Source organism: Solenopsis invicta, chromosome 7 (assembly GCF_016802725.1).
Source record: "Solenopsis invicta isolate M01_SB chromosome 7, UNIL_Sinv_3.0, whole genome shotgun sequence".
NCBI lineage: Eukaryota > Metazoa > Arthropoda > Insecta > Hymenoptera > Formicidae > Solenopsis > Solenopsis invicta.
This window is the reverse complement of record NC_052670.1, coordinates 4894773-4915625: the sequence shown is the minus strand read 5'-3', so window position 1 is coordinate 4915625 and position 20853 is coordinate 4894773. Positions and strand designations below refer to the sequence as shown.

The 20853-nt window shown below is 37.0% G+C and overlaps 1 protein-coding gene across 1 annotated transcript in view; it reads right to left on the bottom strand.

Annotated features, from left to right (window-relative positions):
- Positions 1-13677, bottom strand: part of LOC105194426 (ecdysone-induced protein 74EF) — a 194999-nt gene extending 181322 nt beyond the window's left edge. The window contains exon 1 of the mRNA XM_039451546.1: positions 12950-13677. The gene's annotated coding sequence lies outside the window, so the exon portion shown is untranslated. The remainder of the gene's footprint in view (positions 1-12949) is intronic.
- Positions 13678-20853: the final 7176 nt, after the last annotated feature.

Here is a 20853-nt window from a genome sequence, read left to right as displayed (position 1 = left end):
AATTTTATTACGTCCAATGAAACAGCTTCTCATTCAAAACAGTTATAAAGTGCAATAAAGTTTAATCATAAAATTCACAATACTTGGGTACAAATTTTTTTACGGTACCACACAGGGACAAAATTGGAAAAACTACTAAATATGTTTTAAATAACAGTTTACGTCGTTTAGCTTGTAACGATGAACAATTAAACTGACAAGTTTATTTAAAAATATCTCTATTTAAAAATGAGTGCTGTAAAATACGAATCTAAATATATTGGCAAGAAAGCTCTCATAATCTACGAAGAAAAAAAATACGTGCACGAAATGACTTTACGCTCTCAAAAAATTGTTCAAATTTTTTATCTACCCGTCACTATTTCAAATTCGATCCCGATATATTGGGATCATTGCGATGACCGTACATTTGCGAGCGAATTTCTTTATTGCTCTCTCGCTCCGCGCGACGTGACATACGAAGCTGACGCTCAGAGAATCGTGCGATCTGATAGTGCAGTTTACGTTTGTATTAAACCCACGGCACGCCCGAACCACATGTACTTAAGCGCACACGAGTGTGTTCACGAAGCATTTCATCGCGCGTCACCCGCGAGCGAGACACAAACTTTCACTGCGAGCGCACATTCGCCTTTCCTCTCTCCGCTAACTCTCATAAATTTGGTAACTTCCACGCCCCCCTCGTGCCACTGTACTCCTTCAACCTAGTAATTATTTATACGTACCGTACGACAGTATATTATACTGATACATATCGGTAAATAAGTAAAAGCTTGTGATTTGTGTACATGGAAGAAAAATTAATTTTTGACGTTATCTGAACGAAAAAATAATGCAAGTCACATCTCTTTCATCTCAATGGTAAGATTTTAAGGAAATATTTAATCGAGCAATGTAGTTATATAGTCGCCAGTGATGTAAAAGTAATAAATAATTAGAATTTAGTCGACAAAATGGCAAATTGTGTTTCATAATTAACTTTGTTCACAACGTTTGAATCATAAGGTCCTTTTCAAGTCAATATTTAATCTAGTTGAAAAATCTGCAACACGTGAATTTTTCCATCATAAATATTATAGAAGCTACGTATCGAAAGTAAAACGAGATGCGTGATTTTGCAATGACACACGGTGCACGCTTTTGCGTGCAAAACTTGAGCGTACTCTCCCTTTTCACCTGGCCAAGTGACAACACTCTGATATTATCGAAACGTGGTATCCGACAATATAGCAGCTTCAGTAATTAAAAACCAATGAAAAGTCATTATCACGTCGCGGATAAACGAAGTCGTAAACACGATAGAAGCTTAGCTAGATCCCAATGGTTCATACATGCCTCACCCATAAACGCTTTTACAAAAAACGCATGGGACGTTCACTAATGACAGTTATGCGTCATACGAAAAGACATTTATTATAAGTAAAACTGTAATAATCTTGTAATTGTATTATTGTCTTGTCTTACATGTTATTGTATTGCATTCATCCACATTTACATTTCCAAATTTACCACAAGAACATATCTGTTAGTGATAAAAAATTCTGTATAAAAATTACTTTTGTTCGAAAATTGTTTACGTACATACATATATATTTTAAAATGTAATAATTTATTTTAAGATATCTGTGAAGCATGTATGAAAAATAACATGTTGCTAATAAGCGACGAAAGCTTTCCGCGCTTCGCGTGACTTTAATCGATTCTCCAACGGCGAGCGGGGGATAAGTCATAACGGTTCGACGCTCCGTACGAGGATATCTAAATATAACAAGCAGGTGATAAAAATAACACGGACTCTAGCATGGTATAAAACGATATTAAGTATTATTACTATATACGACTATGACTACTACATTGCCTCAAAAATTTCTATTTCAACGCAACGTCTTGAATTTTCTGAATCATTGTCACTGTTTCGTGTAAAAAATGATTCGCTATATTCTTCAATAAGAGTAACTGAATATGGATTCGTAAAGCTTCTTTCAGAAGACAAAACATTTTACAGCCGTAATATTTTAGATCTAGAACCTTCTAAAAAATTCAAAAATTTAATTTTAGAAACGCCAACTTTAATGACTTTTTATTAATGTTCGTAATAATCGGTATCAAGGTAAAAATAATGATTATTTAATAATTTGTAATCACAATATTTGAAAAACTTGCTCTCAATCTTTTCAGAGTCCATCATAATCAATACATACATATTTTCAACAAAATATAATTTTGTTAAATAAAATTTTGTTAAATGCCGAATAAGTTAAAATTAACAACACTGTGCATATTTATGATAATAAATAAAATATAAATATAAATTATTTTAATTACAAATTTAATATTCAAAAGATTATAAACCAAATAAAAAAACTAATAAAGAACAATGAGAGCATAATGTGGTTGTTGGCGCGTAAGCAATACAGAATTTTTTTGTGCATGTATTATTTACGCGCCAACAACCGCATTATATTCTCGTTGTCGTTTATTAGTTTTCACATTTGACTAATTTCGATTATTCGCATATACATTTTTTAACCTTTTTAACTTTACTATTATAAAAAAAATCACGCTTAAATAGTTGGAATTTCCATGTTGATAAACATATGAGAAATGTAATTCAAAGGACTGCGTACGATGTCACTTGATTATAAAACAAACGTTGAAGAGCACTGTAGCTTATGTTAAATTCTCAAAGGACACATTCCAGAAATTTTCTGGATAACAAAGTCTTACGATCCGCCGGTTGACGACAAAATTTACAACCAACTGCGCAACAAACGGTTTCGTACACGCGCAGAGACAAACTGCATACTGCAAGTGTATCGTTATTATTTATCAAACGCGAATGTATGCGTTCGTAATTTAAACCCGTCCAATTTGCGCTTACATCGGCAAGGTGCACCTTATTTTCCAAGTATCGCAAAAATATACATACAATTTTGTCATTTGGTGATTACAGCAACCGGAAATTATTTGTCAATTCTTAAACAGAATAATATTGCGTAATTTGTTATATTTTTACATATACAACGTCGCAAATTATTTTATATTCGATTATGAATACTTCATCTGAATAGCATTAATAAAAAATGATATAAACTTTTCTTTTTTTTGTTCAAATAAAAAGTTATCGTGTTAAAAATAAATTGTGCTACGTGTTTTATGGTTTACATGTAATAGAAAGAAAAATAAATATAAGTAATGTCAGATTCGTTATAGATTTATATAGTACGATAAAAATTTACTTTTAAATGTTACGAAAAAATAGAGTACGAAAAAAATTGTATTCATTTCGTTTCTCTTTTTTTTTCGAATAAAAAAATCGAATTGTACATTTTAATTTGAAAGAAAACCTTCTATTTCTATAATAAAAAAATATCAGATTATTTTTTATAACAGTATAAAAGAAACATCAAAGTGTTTCTGTCAGATCCTATCAATAAAATTTTTTAACAAATTTATGGTCCATTATCGGGAAAGTTCGAACGCGGCATTGTAGCAGAAAACGTTAAATTACATTTCGCTGAAGTCGAACCTTCTTCGCGAGTGTGCACACCGATTAGCGACAGGTTCGATTACATGATCTTGAGCAAACGTCAGCGGCGGTCGGTCAAAGAAAAAGAAGCGAGGGACGAAGCCGCGCACTCTCACTTTTCGCCTTCCAAAAATCGAAAGACGAAAGCGTCAGGTTCTCGCGCCTTTCGAACCCATAGCCTACCTGGTCCGGTGTTAACGTACGTATAGTAGGCCAGTGTCAGGCAACGGCATCATTTTGGTTATTAGCGCCGCGGGATTTCGGTGAGTCAGAAAAAGTGTGACATTCGCGTGCGGGGCCAGTGGCCAGTAATCGGGCCAATGTTAAAAGTCCGGGACTTCTAGTGTCTCGATTGCCTAACGCTGCTTGTAATGCACAGAGACGAAAAAGAGAAACAGTATATGTGTGTATGTGTATGTGAGGAGGAAGGCAAACAGTTTCGGCTCGCGTTATCCTTGCCTTGTATGTATAACGACTTGCCTTGCATATACATATAGATGCGCGTGACCTTAGAAGAAAGATGAATTGTAAATACTTTTCAGGGTTTCGATCGCATACTTATACATTCTTCACGTACGTGATTAATAGTTAGAAGCATGTACGAGTCATCTAGATAAATAAGACGAAGGGAAACACAAGCATTTTTCATATCTCTTATAACATTTTATATATTTGCTAAATACTTTTATCGTGTAAAAAAGAAATGGAAATGTAATTTATCACGTTCACTTCTAGTACTATTACCTTCACTTTCTTTTCGGTCGCGTTTGCATTCAAGTTCCAATTTTTATTTTATACACAAATATAGTAGAATTGTTTAATGATAAATTTTAAAATGTTATAAAATTGTTCACAAATTATGACTAACCCAATTAATCGTTAAATCATTACAAAATAATAATAGTTATATTGAATAAGTACAAAGTTTTAACGGGTTTTCAGTAGATATTGTAATCAACGATTTTTTATTACACTATTGGCAAACACGTTAACATATTCTATACATTGGAAAAAAAGTTGTTAATTCGACTAAATTTTTCAATTTAATTTAATTTCTTCAAACATTTTCGTATTTAACTTAAATCTATGTAGATAAGTTAAGTATATAAATGTTTAAACTAAAAAATTCACATATTTAAGTCCAATATATAAATAATTGAACTAAAAAACTTTAATCAAACTGAAAAATTTGGTCAAGTTAATAACTTTTTTCTCAGCGCATATATCATTAAAAAGACCACACTATTATTTAGAAAAGAAATTTAACTAAATTCGAGTAAATTATCGTATTTTTAAATAAAAGTGAAAACGAGTGAAGATAGAGATAAATATCCGAGAGTAACAAATATTCAAAATATCATAAAAAATGATTTGTATATATTCGAAGAAATCTGCTCCAATCTCTCCGTCATCTCTCCATCAAGTCCAATGTGTGAAAGATGGCTCGTTAAATTTAAACGAAGTGATCTCAATCTTAAAGACAAACCATGCTTTAAAACGTTCTTCTATTGACGATAAAAACAAGCGTCAGTAGGTTCAAATCCATTTTCGACAAAAGAAGTCGTTAATTAAATGGTAACAGATCGCCCTTTGGCAAAAAAAAAAAAACGTTTTTACAATATCTGTTGAAACCTCATCACAATTTTTACGCCCATCCAATGTTTTTATTGCTAAAGTAATATCTATCTTCGATATCACAGCATAATGGAATTCAGCTTTAATTCCGCGTCGCGTCTTTTTAGCAAAGAACTTTATTCCCCCTTACTTTCCATTTCTCTTAATACCTTTCACAAAATTTTTGTAGATTTTATTTGCGAACGCTTCACACACATATACACACGCAAAACGCTTGTTTACAGTATAATTTTCGCAAGACAAATATCCCGTTAAGCGCGGAAGGATGAGGATCATCGTAGGAGGACATAGCGAAAAATAGGAAGTCGAGAAGTGGATATTTCGAATTTCCCCCGCGGCGCAACGCCGCGCTGGACAGAACCTGGCGCTACTCTCTCATGCCTGCATCGCGAGAGGTAAGCGAACGTTCATTCGCTCTTAATGTCCGTGCCTGGTGACCCGTGGTGCAAACTAAACCCACCGGAGAAAGTTGCCGGATACTTTCTCGTAGCTCGTAGCCCGCTCTTTGCACGCCGGCCGATGCAATCATTTATAAACGGAGTCCCGGCACTCGACCCGACCGTTCACGAGCGAACGTCTGCTGGCAAACGCGCCCAAACAACGCGAACACAAGGCAATTATCCGTCGATTCGGATTTACGGGCTAAAATCATTAAAATCGGTCGCAGTTTTCTCCCGACGAATCGATCCTAATCGAAGATGCGGCGCTCGTTTTTCTCAGCGTCAAACGACATCGAGCGGGGTGCGAGAATGGAACGAGCATTTTGCAAAAAGATCGATCCATTCTTGGCGCGTCCGGTCCCTCTCTCGAGCGCGAGGCATTCAGCTCCTCGCGCGAACCGGCGACTTGATTTACTCGTCCGAGGGAACGAACTCTTCATGCCCGCTCTCGCGAAGGTAGGCAGTTAGATACAGCCGGGCACCACTGAGCTCTATGTATAACCGTGCTATTATGCTCTCGCACAGGTTACGCATCGCGCGGCTAAACCTCGTCGTAGGAAAATCTCACGGAGTCCTCCTACGCTCGTTCGTTAACTATTCATGCTTCGCGGATAGCCCGCGGTCGACCGTGATAAATCGGAGGTTACGCAGAGGAGGGGGAAAAAAAAAACGAGGATTCAAAGCCGTGTTTGGCGAGTCTAAGCTTTCGCTGAACATATTATTTCGAAATTCAATAAGCCCGTAAAGCTAAATCCGAACCAAGCGAACAGCGAACGCGATCGAATAAATTCTTTTTTTGTGAGTCAATGAGTATAGACACCGCAAGTACGGACGAACTCAAATTTACATAAATGAATATGTAATATGTCTTTCGATCCATCAAAGAAGGAAAACTCATCATGCTCATATTCGTCATGAATGTTCAGTAATCGTTCATTCTTATTAATGTGATCTAAGTCCAGTTCAACGTATATTACAGAATAAATATACACTGAATCTTCTGTTGCTTCAAATTAACTTTAACGAACTGGTCATTATAGCACGTTCCGTGCGTTATAAATTCAATTTCGATTAAGAACTTTTTTATTTAAAGAAAGAATATTAAATAATTTGCGGTTCAAGTGAGTTCAAGTCTCGAATTATCTATTAATTAGTAAATATTAGCTTATAGTGTACCTAACATCCGAACGTAAGACAATAAAATCAGCTGAGCCGTAAAAATCAACATCTGAATTGTGAAAATTGATAACGGATTAGTACGTAAGTATGGGCTTGATTAAATCCTACGCAGTCAATGTCCGACTTTGATTGCTTTTAATTAGAAAGCTATGATTTCGTATGAAGATTTTTAATTTTAATTAATCTCTAAAATAAAATCATTAAATTATTACATAGTTATGGAATATCCTGTTTATACGCTGAGAAAAGTCATTAACTTGACTAAATTTTTCAAGTCGATTAAATTTTTTCGTTCAAGTATTTATTTATTTGGCTTAAATAAAATACTTCAGTTTAAGCAATTAAATATTCAACTTAATTACATATGTATTTAACTTAAATATATAAATACTGGAGAAATTCAATCAAGTTGAAAAATTTAGTCAAATTAACAACTCTTTTTCCTCAGTGTATCAAAACGAATGAAATTCATGTATCGAAAAAGATGTAGCAAAAACACGACGAGTAGACTATTAAGGGATAATAAGTGTCGCGCGCAAAAAAGGCAATAGAAAAAAAAGACGCTTCGAGAATCGAGATTTTCGAAAAGCGTGCGTCTTCGAGGATGCACCCAGCCGTGACGTCGCTTTCGTGTAGCGAAGTCCGCGTGACGTCATTCATTCGATGACGTGTGGTCAACCGCGGTCAATGCACCAAGCCGGCGTTTCTTGCAGGGCACTATAATGCTCGGTTCACTGGCTCCGACGTCGTGTGCGTTCGTTCACGTACACGGGGGCCGCGCGCCGCGGTGCACGTGCGCGCGTTACACCGCAAAATACCGGGTGTCCGTAAGGTACGCTTTTTGCACGCGATGAGAAAACTTGGAGATTTCGCGCGACCGTTTCATCCTCGAGTCGTTACACTATCGGCTAGCACGATTTTAACTAATTTTCAGAATATATTATTAAGATACTGTAATAATTAAAATAATCATCAAGAGACTACGCCAAGTTGTACAAATGTGTAATATAAATGTATAAAATAAATATAATAATAAATTGCAAATTATGCTAAATTTGTACTGCCGAAAAGATAGCTTTCCTTTACTTTAAAAATCGTATTGCACAAATATCTTTCATATATTTTTATTTACTTATTTTATTACGTAAAAGTTATTTTGTAACTTTCTGATTTCTTATATTATGCATAAATACAGAATATAATAAATTGTATTAAATAATAAGAGCCTCTATGTAATAATCTTGATAGATTGCGGTATTTGCGAAAAACCGAAGACAATAATGAGGGACTTTACCTTACAATTAGTATTAGAGTATTAAATCAACGACGAGATCGTTAAGCCTCTTATGTTTTCTCGGTCAGGATGTTCTTATATCGGGAAAGTCTACCCACGCCCATCCTCCGCACCTACACGACGGTGTAGGTGCAGGTCGACTAGTAGTAAGTAGCGCGAATTATCAGACAAGTAGAAAAGCCCGCTACACGGTCGGCTATAGTCCTGGGAATCAATGACAACACGTGCATGTGCACACAACCGACCGATTGTTTATGCAAAAAAGAGGCGAGCAGTCGGATTGTATATCGATGCCGAGAAATAAAACGCTCTCGCACTACTAATTGGTAATTTTCTGAAATTACGGGGTACGTGAAAGATTGTGCTTTCCGACACGCGGAATTAATAGTTTCGCTACTGTTGCTAACGGTTTCGCTTTGTAGGGATTGAAGCAACTGGTGTACTTTGTAAATCAATGAAATGTTCAGCCATTAATCATTTTTGTATTATTTAAGAAAGATTATGCTTGCACACACATAACTGGTAAAGTAATGATACGTTATACTCTCGTAAATCATGTAAAATATTTGAAAAATTTGAACGTAAAGAGAGTTTATATTATTTGTTAAAATAAATATTTATTAAAAATAATATTTATTAAAAATAAATAAGATTTAAAAAATACTTCAGCTTTAAAATTATTAATAAAAGTTTATATATATTGATAAGCATAGGAAGCAAATTACAAATTTAAAAAGACTCTCTTCATTTAATTTTTATATTAAATATTTTCTTGTGACTATCTTGCACAACTTAATGTATTGTATAATTTAATTTTACTTCGCACTTTCTCAGTAGTTGCAAAAATACGATTAAATCTAATTGCATAAAATTATTTGTACAGTATAACACATCATATACTATCCGTTGCATCTCTTTTTGTATACAAAAAGAATGAGTTTACTGAAGCATCTAAAAATTAAATTAAATATAAAAAATAATTATGTTGGCCCATCGATATCATTATCAAGGTTCAAGCTTAATAGGCAATGCTACAAAAAATTTTGACATTCTAGCAACTAGCTTGAATATCCTACATGATTATTTTGAGTTTAATAAAGATTATTTCCATATCTGCAGCTAGTTAAATTTTTAAATGTTTTAGCAAAAAAACCATACAAGTACGTCTTTCCATGCATCGAGATTAGATGCTATTAATACATTTATATCATATGTACGAAAATGATATTATTCAAAATGTTAAATATCACGGAATAGGAAAAATTTCGAGAGAAAGTTTGGACAAAAAAGTAGTCCATTCCACTTAAGCATTTCATTTCGTGCTCAACTCGCGTAATACTTAGTAATAGTCTTCCCTCGGAACTTCCAAGATTTCATCACAATGAAAGGAAAACATTTTCTATCCGTGCCATTAAAAAAAAAAAATAGATGTACGTGAATCTAGAAAGTATGTGCAACTCCGTTCATCGAAGCAGATGCAACTCCGTTGCATAAGACCGGCGCAAAAGAAAGCATTACAGGGCATTAATCCGCAAAAATGCCCGCACGGGAACATTAGGATTTTTAATCGCAATACTGAATACACATAATCTGATCAACGATAATCTTGAGCTGTCCAATGGCTATCAATCGCAGTATTCAAGACAAATTTCGCGTATACATCATCGGTGAAGGATATCGTTTTAGGTTTATAAAGCTGAACATCTCCGTTTGACGCGATGAGCTATCGTCGCTTTCTTTTCCCCGCACCCGTCGATTTTTTTTTCCAAACAACCGCGCATACGGGTTCGCGTGTGGAAAGTCGAAAACGGGAGAGGAAAGAAGAGAGAGAGAGAGAGAGAAAGAGCCGACTTGAGCAGCATACGAGCCATAGGTAGGCCGCGGCAACGTGGACAACAAGCGAGTCGAGTTGAGAGGCGCGGACGGGCGGTCAGAGACCCCGCAGGGCCGGCGCAAACAGCGAGTACGGTATTACCCGCTCGCTCGCTCTCTATCGCGAACCCTGGACCCAACAATGGCGCGACAGTCCTCCCTGCAATCGCGGCGCCTTTTATCCGCAGCAAAGTGGAAAAGTCTCGCCCTCGCCCCACGCGTTCCTTTTTTTCGAAGTGGAGCCTTTTTCTCCTCTTTCTCTCTTCCTCACACATCTCTCCCTCTCTCTCTCTCTCTCTCTCTCTCTCTCTCTCTCTGTGTGTGTCTTTCTTTCTCACTCGTGTAAATTGTTCGACATAATGTCCCGTCATTACGTTTTTGTAATGTTTGAAAAAAACGAATGGAATGTGAACTAAAAAAGAATAACAGCCGGCATGACAGTCGAGCGATAAGAGATGTTAGCGCGCCGTTTCGTTTCTTATCGCCGAATTTTTACGATCTTAAATCGTATTACATCAAAAGTTTACCTATAATATTCCTCTATAAAAAAAGACTCTTCGATATCGGCGTGAAGTATGACAAAGTGTGCGCTCGACACTTCTGCGAAACGTCAGGGACACGCTCCTACATTGTATTCGAGGACTATCTCTTTTTCAATAACCATTGACACTCATCCTTTCTCACGGGATAATGAACCGTCGTAACTAAACTATATGTTAATCATCATGTAGCGCGTCGACCGCCGTGGAAAAAGTCACGTACAGATTTGAGATTACGTCCGAGATGCTTTCACGCAACTTCGCGAGAGGAGAGCAACAACAAGGGAGCTGCGCACTCGTACTTTTTCGCGAGGCGTGCAGCTACGATCAGCCGAGAGGGACTTTCTCCGTGATACGCCGCGCGCCGCGCGGCGTACACGCGTGTTCTCGAAGTTATGATTTCCGCGGTGCTCCGTAAATACGCGGCCGCGCGACGACGTGCATTTAGAGCACCCAGCCATGCGAGCTCGCGGCGATGTGCTGGACGCGGAATCGACTTTAATTTCGGCTCCTCCGACTTTCTCCCGCTCCGCGATAACTCGCGGCCGCACGCTCGGACGATTAAAGCTAACGCCGTTACAAAGCGAAGCATTGCTAATCACGCGAGTTGTAAAACGACAACTGTCCTATGCGTGTAGTAAAAAAAAGAGAGGAGGGAGAAGAAAGATTGTAAATCACGGAAAACAAGGAGACGCTCGAACGCGCGTCAAGTGGCTCTCCAAGACCGTGAACGATAAGTTGACGCTAAAAGAATAAACTGAAGAGATGTAAAAAAATATTACGGTAATGGAAGAAACGTTCGAGTGTAAGTTAACAATTATACGAAGCTATACAAATTTAACTTTGTCGTCCAAATTATATTTCTTGAATATAAATTTCAATATGATTTCTATATATAAATACACGAAAATAAAACATTTTCCCTTCAATTTAATCTAATCAGCAGTTTTAATACAAATCAAAGAATTTTTGTTAATTACAAAAAAATGTACAGACCTCAAAAATATAATTTGTTGATTGTAATCATTGATTCAAATGCTTGAAAAACTCTGTGAAAGATTTACTGTAAATTAAATCCAGCTCGCGATATAGAAAAGAGTGATAATTTAAGAAAGAAGGATGTATCGAATTGCTCGGAAGTTTGTAATATATTAATTAGCCGGTTATGCAAAAAACGTCCAACTTACATAAAGTCCGTTTCGAAAAAAATGTAAATAATATTTAATATGATTTTAAAAGATAAGTAAATTTGCTTTTTAATAATTTTAGGCACATATTGGGCTTGAATTTTTGTTTGTTTAATATAAAAAAATATACAGATACCCACTAATTACGATAACTCAAAAATTGTAATTAGTAGGTAGTCTGTATATTTTTCTATATTAAACAAAAAACGATTCAAGCCCAATATATGCCTAAAATTAATAAAAAGCAACTTTTACCTATCTATAATTATGGCCGATTTGTCGAGATATGTAATCAATACATTCGTACCGATAAAATCTATAACGATACGATACTTTTGCTTTCGCCAATTAAGATGGAAGTATGTATCTCCAATGAAATATCAACCAAATATTTAATTAAATAGTGATCAAATGAACTTTGTATTTACTGATACCAAAAGCTTAATTTTACATTTAACATTTAACGAAATTTGGTTATAGTTGCATAAAAACAATTGTTTGGTTAAGACTGCAGATTGTTTGGTCAAAACAACTACATATTTAATAATTATAAAAACTAGCTATAAAATTCATTTGATCGCTATTTGACTAAACTATTTCGTCTACTTCATTAAATATTTTTCTTAGTGCATAATGAGTTTCAAATAATCTCGATCGGCCGGCACACGTGCAAACAATAGCGTGATAAAATGTCGCGGAGGGGATTAAAGCCGAAATTATCGCGACAAAACGCCATCTCGCGCTCGAATCCGCGAGGAGAGGCGCGGCGCCGAAAAATCGGGTCGGCGCTTGCTTTTTCTGCGACTTTCGGCCAAAACTTTCGACGGCGTGCGCCAACGTCCTAGCTAGTCGGTCGAGATCCACGAGGGTCAACGATCCCTCCTCGCCCCGATTTCACCGGTTTCGCCTAAAAACGCGACGACGGCGCACCGGCGGCTTTTCGGCCCGTTTTCGCTTAACGACGGTGATTTTTGAGTTAGCGCGAAAACCATAAGTAAGAGACGAAACCCAACACCGCCTTCCTCCTTCTCCTCCACTGCCGCCACCGCCGCTGCCGTTCTCCTCGCTCTGGAGGGTGGGGTGGGGCGGGAAGGGAGACGCGAGCACGATCCACACCTCCCGGTAACACTATCCACTATTCTTGCTTGCGCGCACGCGAGGAGAAAAAAGAAGGGGGAGACCGCGCCGCGGAATCGGCGACAATCCCTTTTTTTCGATCCGTCCCAAGTTTGTCATTTCGCAAAAGTAAAAACGTGCCATGGAAATTGACTCACCGTTCGACGAGGCGTCTCCGTGACATCTGGACGCTCCGCAGGTCGAGAAGTGTCCGGTCCTCTTCGACGCACACGCAGCAGACAGACAGGCAGGCAGGCAGGCAGGCAGGCAGGCAGGCAGACCGGCGGAATTAGGCGAAGCCGCTCTCCCGAATCGCAATTCACTTCAAGTCACCACCGAGAAACCGTGACAATTGCACCCACACACTTCTCTTTCCGGGAACCGATCGTCGTGCGCCCAAAACGAAGGGCCCGCGCGACACGCGTCGTCGGACTATCGTCACGGGAAAGGGGGGAGGGTCACGCAGCGCGAAAAGGTCGCCGAAGGCGAAACTGCGAAGACGGCACCACAGTTTTGGGCGGCGGTGGCGCCTGTCCGTCGGTATTTTCTGCTGTTATTCGCGACTTCGACGCCGGCACGTGGTCACCGGTGTAACGAAACGTACTCCCCGAACGTCTGACGAAGTGGAACGGGCGAGAGTCCGTGCGCGCGTCTCGCGTGTCTGTAATCGCGCGTCCAACTGAACGGTCGAGCAGTCCCGGAGTAGTCTCCTCGCCGGTCTTCTCGCTCTTCCTGCTCGCGCGCCTTCCGTCGCGCGCACGCCGACCAATCGGCGCTCTCCGTCGCGCGCCCGCGACAAGGCATGCCGCTCTCGTTTCTCGTGCGCCGCCGTCGCCGCGCACGAGACCGCGACTCCGTCTCTCTCTTTCTTCCATTTCTTTTCCAATGTCGCCTCCCTTTTCAATTTCACGTGCGATAAATGCTAACCGGAGCATCTTTTAGGTACATTTCGATTTAAAAGTATCGAAAAAGTGCCGCCCCGTACGCGATATTGACGTATCGTCGTGTCGTTGAATGTCATGCCGGACAAAACGGAGCAAGAAGATTCCTATAACAGAAAATCAGAAAAGCACAACGCGAATTAGTTAATAAATAAAAGAGTGTCATCGACATATCGCTTTGCTTTTAAATATTTCTTATGTAAACGCTAAAAATAAAATTTGGTAATTTTTGTAAACATAAATATAAACAAGAAAAATCTATTATCAGATGATAATAGTTTTTATATTATCAATTCGAATTTCATAATCGAGTTTTTAAAAGAGCGTCTAACAAAATAAAACCGATAATAGTTATGCTACATTGGTTTTTCTTTTCCTAACAAGTCATATGTAAACACAAAATAATACAAGTGAATGCATTTGAGAATTCTTAGAAGTCTTTGGTTTCGTAATAAAACGTTTTTTTCTATTAATACAAATATTTTATTGTTGTTATTTGGTAAGGTATATATATATGTAGCGCGATAACATGTAAAGATTAGATTAAGTTGCTAATTCAATAAACAGATCTCATAATGCTGAGCCTTTTAGTATGGTTTATATGATTTTCACTACCTTATAGTCTGTATTATCGAAACATTAAAGAAATGTTTTATTTATGTTTTGATTTATTAAATGTTTAAAATTGAAATCTTTAACAGCTTTAAAATTTAATTTTAATTTTTTATTTAAACAACATTTACAACTGAATCGGTTAAATATTAAAAAAAAACAGACAAAAATAAAACATATTTTACTGTCTTAAAATTAAACTTATTTAAAAGAAATTTCTTTTTTTGAGTGCAGATAATATCCATTTACGCTAGATCTCAATTTTATGTTTAAAATCAGAACAACAGAATTATTTCATGACATTAAAAAATATTAAATAATATTCTTGAAATTGATAGTAATATTATTTTACTTTTAATAATCGTATATTTTAAAAATATTGTGTGCTTATAGGAATATACTTTGTTAAGATATCGTTTACAAAATATCATCATTAGTAATTTATGTTACTAACTCTCAAAGCTGTTATTTACTCATCGCATTTGTCCCACAATCGGTTATGGGAAAAATATTTTCTTTTTTTATTACAGAAATATGACTCAAATGCATAAAACGTTTAGCAAACAATATCCGAAAATCCCGAGGACGAATTCGCCATTGCACGCTGCGCTCCGATCTATTTATCTCGTTACTCCCTTTCTCTCTCGCGCTGTACGCTCTCGTTTTTCTCTTTTCACTCACGCCCGTCTACTTTTTCCTACTTTCTTCACCTGTGAACTTACGTAATCGTCAGCCGCTTCATTGAAACACTATTACACGCTTTCAAGTCCGTCGTCTGACTCGAAACCTCGCGCAGTTATTCAATCCGATTTACTTACTTTTCGATCGTCCCGCATGACCTTCTTTCTCTCTCTTTTTCTCTCTTTCTCTGTCTGTCTCTTACCACGATGCAGATTCGATATTTTCTTGCATTCATCATCCTTCTCTCTCTCTCTCTCTCTCGCTCCCCCGGGGCGCAGCATCCTCCATTATTTCTCAAGAGATCGATTCTTCCCATTCTTTTCTCCGCCTGCACACGCCTTCTTCTTGCCTTCTCTTTCTATCTCAAGCTCCTCTTCTCTCCTTTCTCTTATCCTCGGTCATCCGCCCTTCTCTCGGTTCCACCGTTCTGTTTCTTCCTCTTCTCTCTTTCAACTTTCTTCTTTCTTCCGCGACGTCTTCTCGCCGCGGCGGTGATATCACGAGAACATCATCTCGCATATCGCGTTATGCGAGATGATTACATTTCCCAGAATCATAATATTATAAATTTCCCAACGCCTTTTTAACTTATATGTATATTTCTATTATGGATATTTAATTTCTCTACTTTTGATAAAGAATACTTGTGTGTGGGTCCATTACAGAATACCACGCGTACCCGCTTCTTGTGAGATATCACTCAGAGCTTAATAAATGCAGTTTATCCTCAGTCACTCGTTCCCTCGTTCTCTTCCTCGCGCCTTTGGCGAGCAGCATCCTCGTTGCAGCCGCAGTCGCCGTCGCGAGAGCTCCGACCAGGATTTATTATCTCTTACGTCGCGCAGCATCTTTTGAGGCAGGTTAGGGCGCTTAACTCGGCATTAGCGGTCGAGAGGTCTGCTCCCCGAGGCCGGTGTAACCGCCATTCTACGAGAGAGAGAGAGAGAGAGAGAGAGAGAGAGAAATCGGTCCAGTGTGGCGATTGATTTCCACGTGGCACAATAAATCAACGATAGGACTTTAATATGTAAACGACCACCTCGTTTTACCAGTTTTTTTCTCTTGCACAAGAAATGCTCGAAAAATCAAATTGTATGGAATACTTGCGCCATCAATATCGCAATGCACCTTTCAAAAATACAAATATTTGTTATATATTTGCAACGCTACCCTAAAAAAACGGTAAAGTATTTAAAAATTTAACGAGATACACATTTGAAAATAACTTTATTGGGCCATTAAAATAATTCTACAGAACGCTCAAGTACAATGAGTGTTACAAAAAGTTTTACATTCTAGAAATCTGCAGTTTGAGCGTCCTACATAATTATTTTAATAGTTTAACAAAAAAATTATTATCAAATCAGCTAGCAAAGTTTTCAGTCAAAATCGTGTAAACACATGTATAATAAAAAAATCAGACAGAATTAAAAAGTTATTTTATGAGATACAATAATTTTTAGATATACAATAATTTTTTGGATAAGATAAAAATTAGTGATTATTATTGACCACGAAACCATGGCAGAAATCAGTACTTCTTTATCTTTCGCATCACATTAATATGTCAGCGATCTCTTTTTCTCCACGTGCCGCTTCGCTTTTCTGTCAGAGAAACTCGAGCGCAGCGAATGCAAAGAAGGGTATCGCCCGAAGACCTTGGATAAAGAACTCGGATCGACCTGCATGTAGGCCAGTAGGTCAAGTTGACATTAGCGCAGTGAATCACGTAGCAACCAACGAGAAACCCTTTCTTCCTACGTATACTTCAAATAGCGAGACGTCCCTAAATTTCAGACGCGTTTCACCCGAAGGCGAGATAATTGATCAACCTTGGCTGACAAACAAATACGCATAACTTAACGATTCTCATTTATTATTACGCGCGACTGTTATTGAATCAGCGTAAAACTTATAAAACGTCCCTGAATATAGCTCTTGATCGTTAGCTTCATGAAGATATTTCCTTCGGGAAATCTTGGCGATTGAAAAATTTTATTTCAAAATGAACGTCACATTTGAAACTACATCCAGAGAAAAGTTATGTTTAAATTGATGAAATTGTTTCTTTAACTTGATTTGTTTAAATTGAAGTAAAAACATCTTTGAGGAAAATAAGAATTTATTTTATTTTAAGAAATAACATTGTTCATCTTTTTTTAAAGTAAATACATTATTTGTTTAATTTAAATAAATAATTGTTTAATTTAAAGAAAATACTGAGAAATGTAAAAAAATAATTTATTCTGGTTTTAAAAATATATTTCTTTTGATTAAAAAAAAATTGCACAACCAAACTATCAATTCTAATAAAAAAAAAAAAGAAAAAAAACCAAAAAGTCTTTCCTTTCTCAAATCAAAAAAACTTAATCATGTTGTATAACAATGCACAAATTTCTTTAATTCAAACAAATATTTTTTCACTCGAAGAAACTTTTATCTGGGTGTATTTATTAAAAAATTTCATCAATTATCTATAGCGCTAGTAAACAGCTTGCATGCAAGATCCATTAATTCTGATCAAAAAGATTATAAATATACTTTCTGATATTTAAATCTTAATCTTAATGAAATCTCACGAAGGTTACACGCGAAAGCATTGAAAAATTAAAGGAAGAAAAGAGCGCTTAAAAAATCCGAAAGAAAGCGCACCATAATCTACCGACGAATTGCCCAAGAATCGCGATGCAGCCAGATAATTCTACGCAAACAACTCCGTCTGCCTAAACGCCAAGATTTATGCGTCTAATATGACCGGTATTAATTCATAAATCCAGATGGTATTACGAACCGCGAAACTCGTGATTCATAAATCTCGGGATTTATGCGCGTGTTCTGAACGCTTAGACACTTTGTGCGTGCGTAACTGTCTTTGGAAACGTAATATCATCCGAGGCAAATTACAGAATTCTAACTCTGAGCGTATAAGTTTTAGAAAGAATTCGTGATTCTCTATTTTCTCGTCGGAAACATAAATTTTACTTTGGGACAGCGAAAGATATTTCAATATGCGCAAATATTATACCAACATTCTTTTGATACTACAAGCGACGATGATAGATTAAATTATTCAGTAATTAAATTTTTGAATTACAAATGAGGAAGTAAATTATTAAAAAAAGTTTAAAAAATTCTTACCTTTCGCTGTTAAAAAAGAATGTTGTTCTTTCGAAAGATACGTACATTTATTTTTAAAATATTTAAATTTATCCGCATAATATAATTATTATTCAAAATAATGATTTTTAGTCCAAACTATTTCTGTGCTATAAATTCAAATTTTTAATTATAAGCTCAAATAAAACAGAAAATATCTGTTAATAGTTCATAAATTTCTATATTCCAATAAAATATTCATGATATCTATATTCATAATATCACTGAATAAATATTTGAAATAATTATTTCATTATCACGGATATTTGTATAATTCCTGAAGTGATCAAAAATCTTTCGAAAGTCTGTAAATACATGCAAAGATTAATTTCGCTCGATAAAAATAAAATTATACTGGTTTCCCATCCTGTTTAGAAAGTGCCTTTACTATTTTTCTTGTTGTTTTCAAATTCAATAATATTCATGAAAAGACAATCATACACAGAGAAAATAAATTTCTCCAAACATAATAAATTTTATTGCATCCAAACAAATTTATTCGAAATGGTCCAAACAAATGTTTGAATTAATAAATACAATTAATAATAGTGTTACTTCTGTCAAATAAAAGTTTTTTTAATTAAAAAAATTTTATTTAAACAAATAATGTTTCGTATAAGCATATTTTGTTTCAATAAAAGCAACTTTCAATCAAATAAATAGGAATATTAAAACTGAAGAAATCTTTTTCTCTGTGTGCTATTATATAAAAGATACAATAGGAATCGAGCTCGTATAACGTAATCTCATACACATCCACAGAATTTTAAATCGTAAAAATTATTTGCAAAATTACTGTAAACAAACTATTAAATAATAACTTTCAAGATATATTTATAATTTTAGACATAGTAAATTATTAGTGCGTAAATGAAAATGTGCATTTAATTGACCAGTAGACTCTCTTTCTAATATCATAAGTAATTAAGTTTCCTTGGTATTATTTTTCTCTGTAAACATTGTTTTCTTCATTAGTGAAAACAATGCGGGTGTAATAATAAATCTAATAAGTAATAATAAACAAATCGATTAAGCAAAGCAATCAACTTTGATTACACTGTATTTAGGATACATAGAAATGCGTATCGGAGCGATGCGATCACGCTGAATTATCTGAATTACCAGCGCGAGACTTTATCGCGCGTTGGCACGAGCACGCCGAACGTAGTAGATCGATATCGCACTGCTTAAACGATTTAATATGCAAACGAATGATGCATTTGATTGCACCGATAAATGCGACTTTACGAAATTCCCATTCGGCGAGCAGCCGATTTTTATTGCATTTTTCGCCTCGCAAGAATCCACAGTGACGATCTTCGTCCGATCTCCGAGGAGGAGAAGGAGGAGGAGAACGTTGTTGCTAGAGGAGGAGGAGGTGGTGATGGCGGTGGAGGAGGAGGCACACGGGTTCGCTTTTGCCTGAGCGTACCCGTTCGTTCACCCTAGCGGGGGCACCAACCTGGCTTTACTTCAGTTACACGCCGGGAGAGCTGGCGCGTTGTGTATACGTATATACATGCATATATATAAATATAAAAAAGTGTGCGCACATATATGTATAAAAGATGTATATAAAGCACACACGTAAACACGTTCATGGATGTCGCTACACAGAAAAGACTGAAATCTAAAAATATGGAAAAGACCATGAAAAATTGAGTAACGAAAAAGCGACCGCGTAATTTCTTATTCCGATATTTCCGAATATATCCATTGTAAACATTTCAAGTTTGGCCAAAGACGTAAGACATACTCGAACGTTCCATCGTCCGCCTTTTCGAGCCACCGACGCTATGACTGTGCTTTTTCTCTAGCGTGAACGAGGAGGGTAATTAACATCGTCGTACGACTGTTTAGCAATTGCTTACGATTAAGTAAAACCTCCGTGTTGGAAAGAAGATCGCCGCCGGGATTGAAAAGTCACGTCCGCGTTATCGTTACTCAATTTTTTCTACTCTATCGCTGTAGCGCCTTTAAGCGCATATTTCGGGACACCTTGTATAAAGGCATATAATACATTCTCGCGTGTACTTACACCTAGTATAGGTGGGTACACGGGGAGCGTACTGAGAGTGTCCCGGTCGAGTACGACGCGATTCCACGGCCCTTTGCGAAAGAGGGAGAAAGAGAGCGAGCGAGGTAGTACCAACTTCGCTGGCTCGTTCCATGGAAAGAGAAGAAAGAGAGACAGAGAGAGAGAGAGAGAGAGAGAGACGGGACCATGAAGGCAAGGGAAGAGGATGGGCGCTTTTGTTCGACCGCTCCGGACGAAGCGCGAGTCGCTCTTCTCTTCGAAAGAGGCTCTCGACGCTAGGAATGAAGACATTACTGTCCACGAGTAATACTCCGTCGACTGTTTCCAGCCTGGTAGAGCGAAGGCTTCGGTCCGCGAAGAGGCGCCTGCGACTCCTCACACCGTCGAATTCGCTGATCGTACAATTTCCATCGTCACGATGGAATTTGCACCGCTTAGAGTCGACGTCGACTTACAGCCGTCGCCAGTCGGGTTCTTGACCTAAGACTATGCGCGAGCAAGAGACCGGCGAAATTTCGATTTTGGAATGCTAACTACTCGCCGAATCAAAACGGTCTCACGATAAAAAGTCGGCTTTAAGAAATTAAGATGCTGCTTTTCTGTGATGCTCTGCTTAAACAAAAAAGAGAGAAAG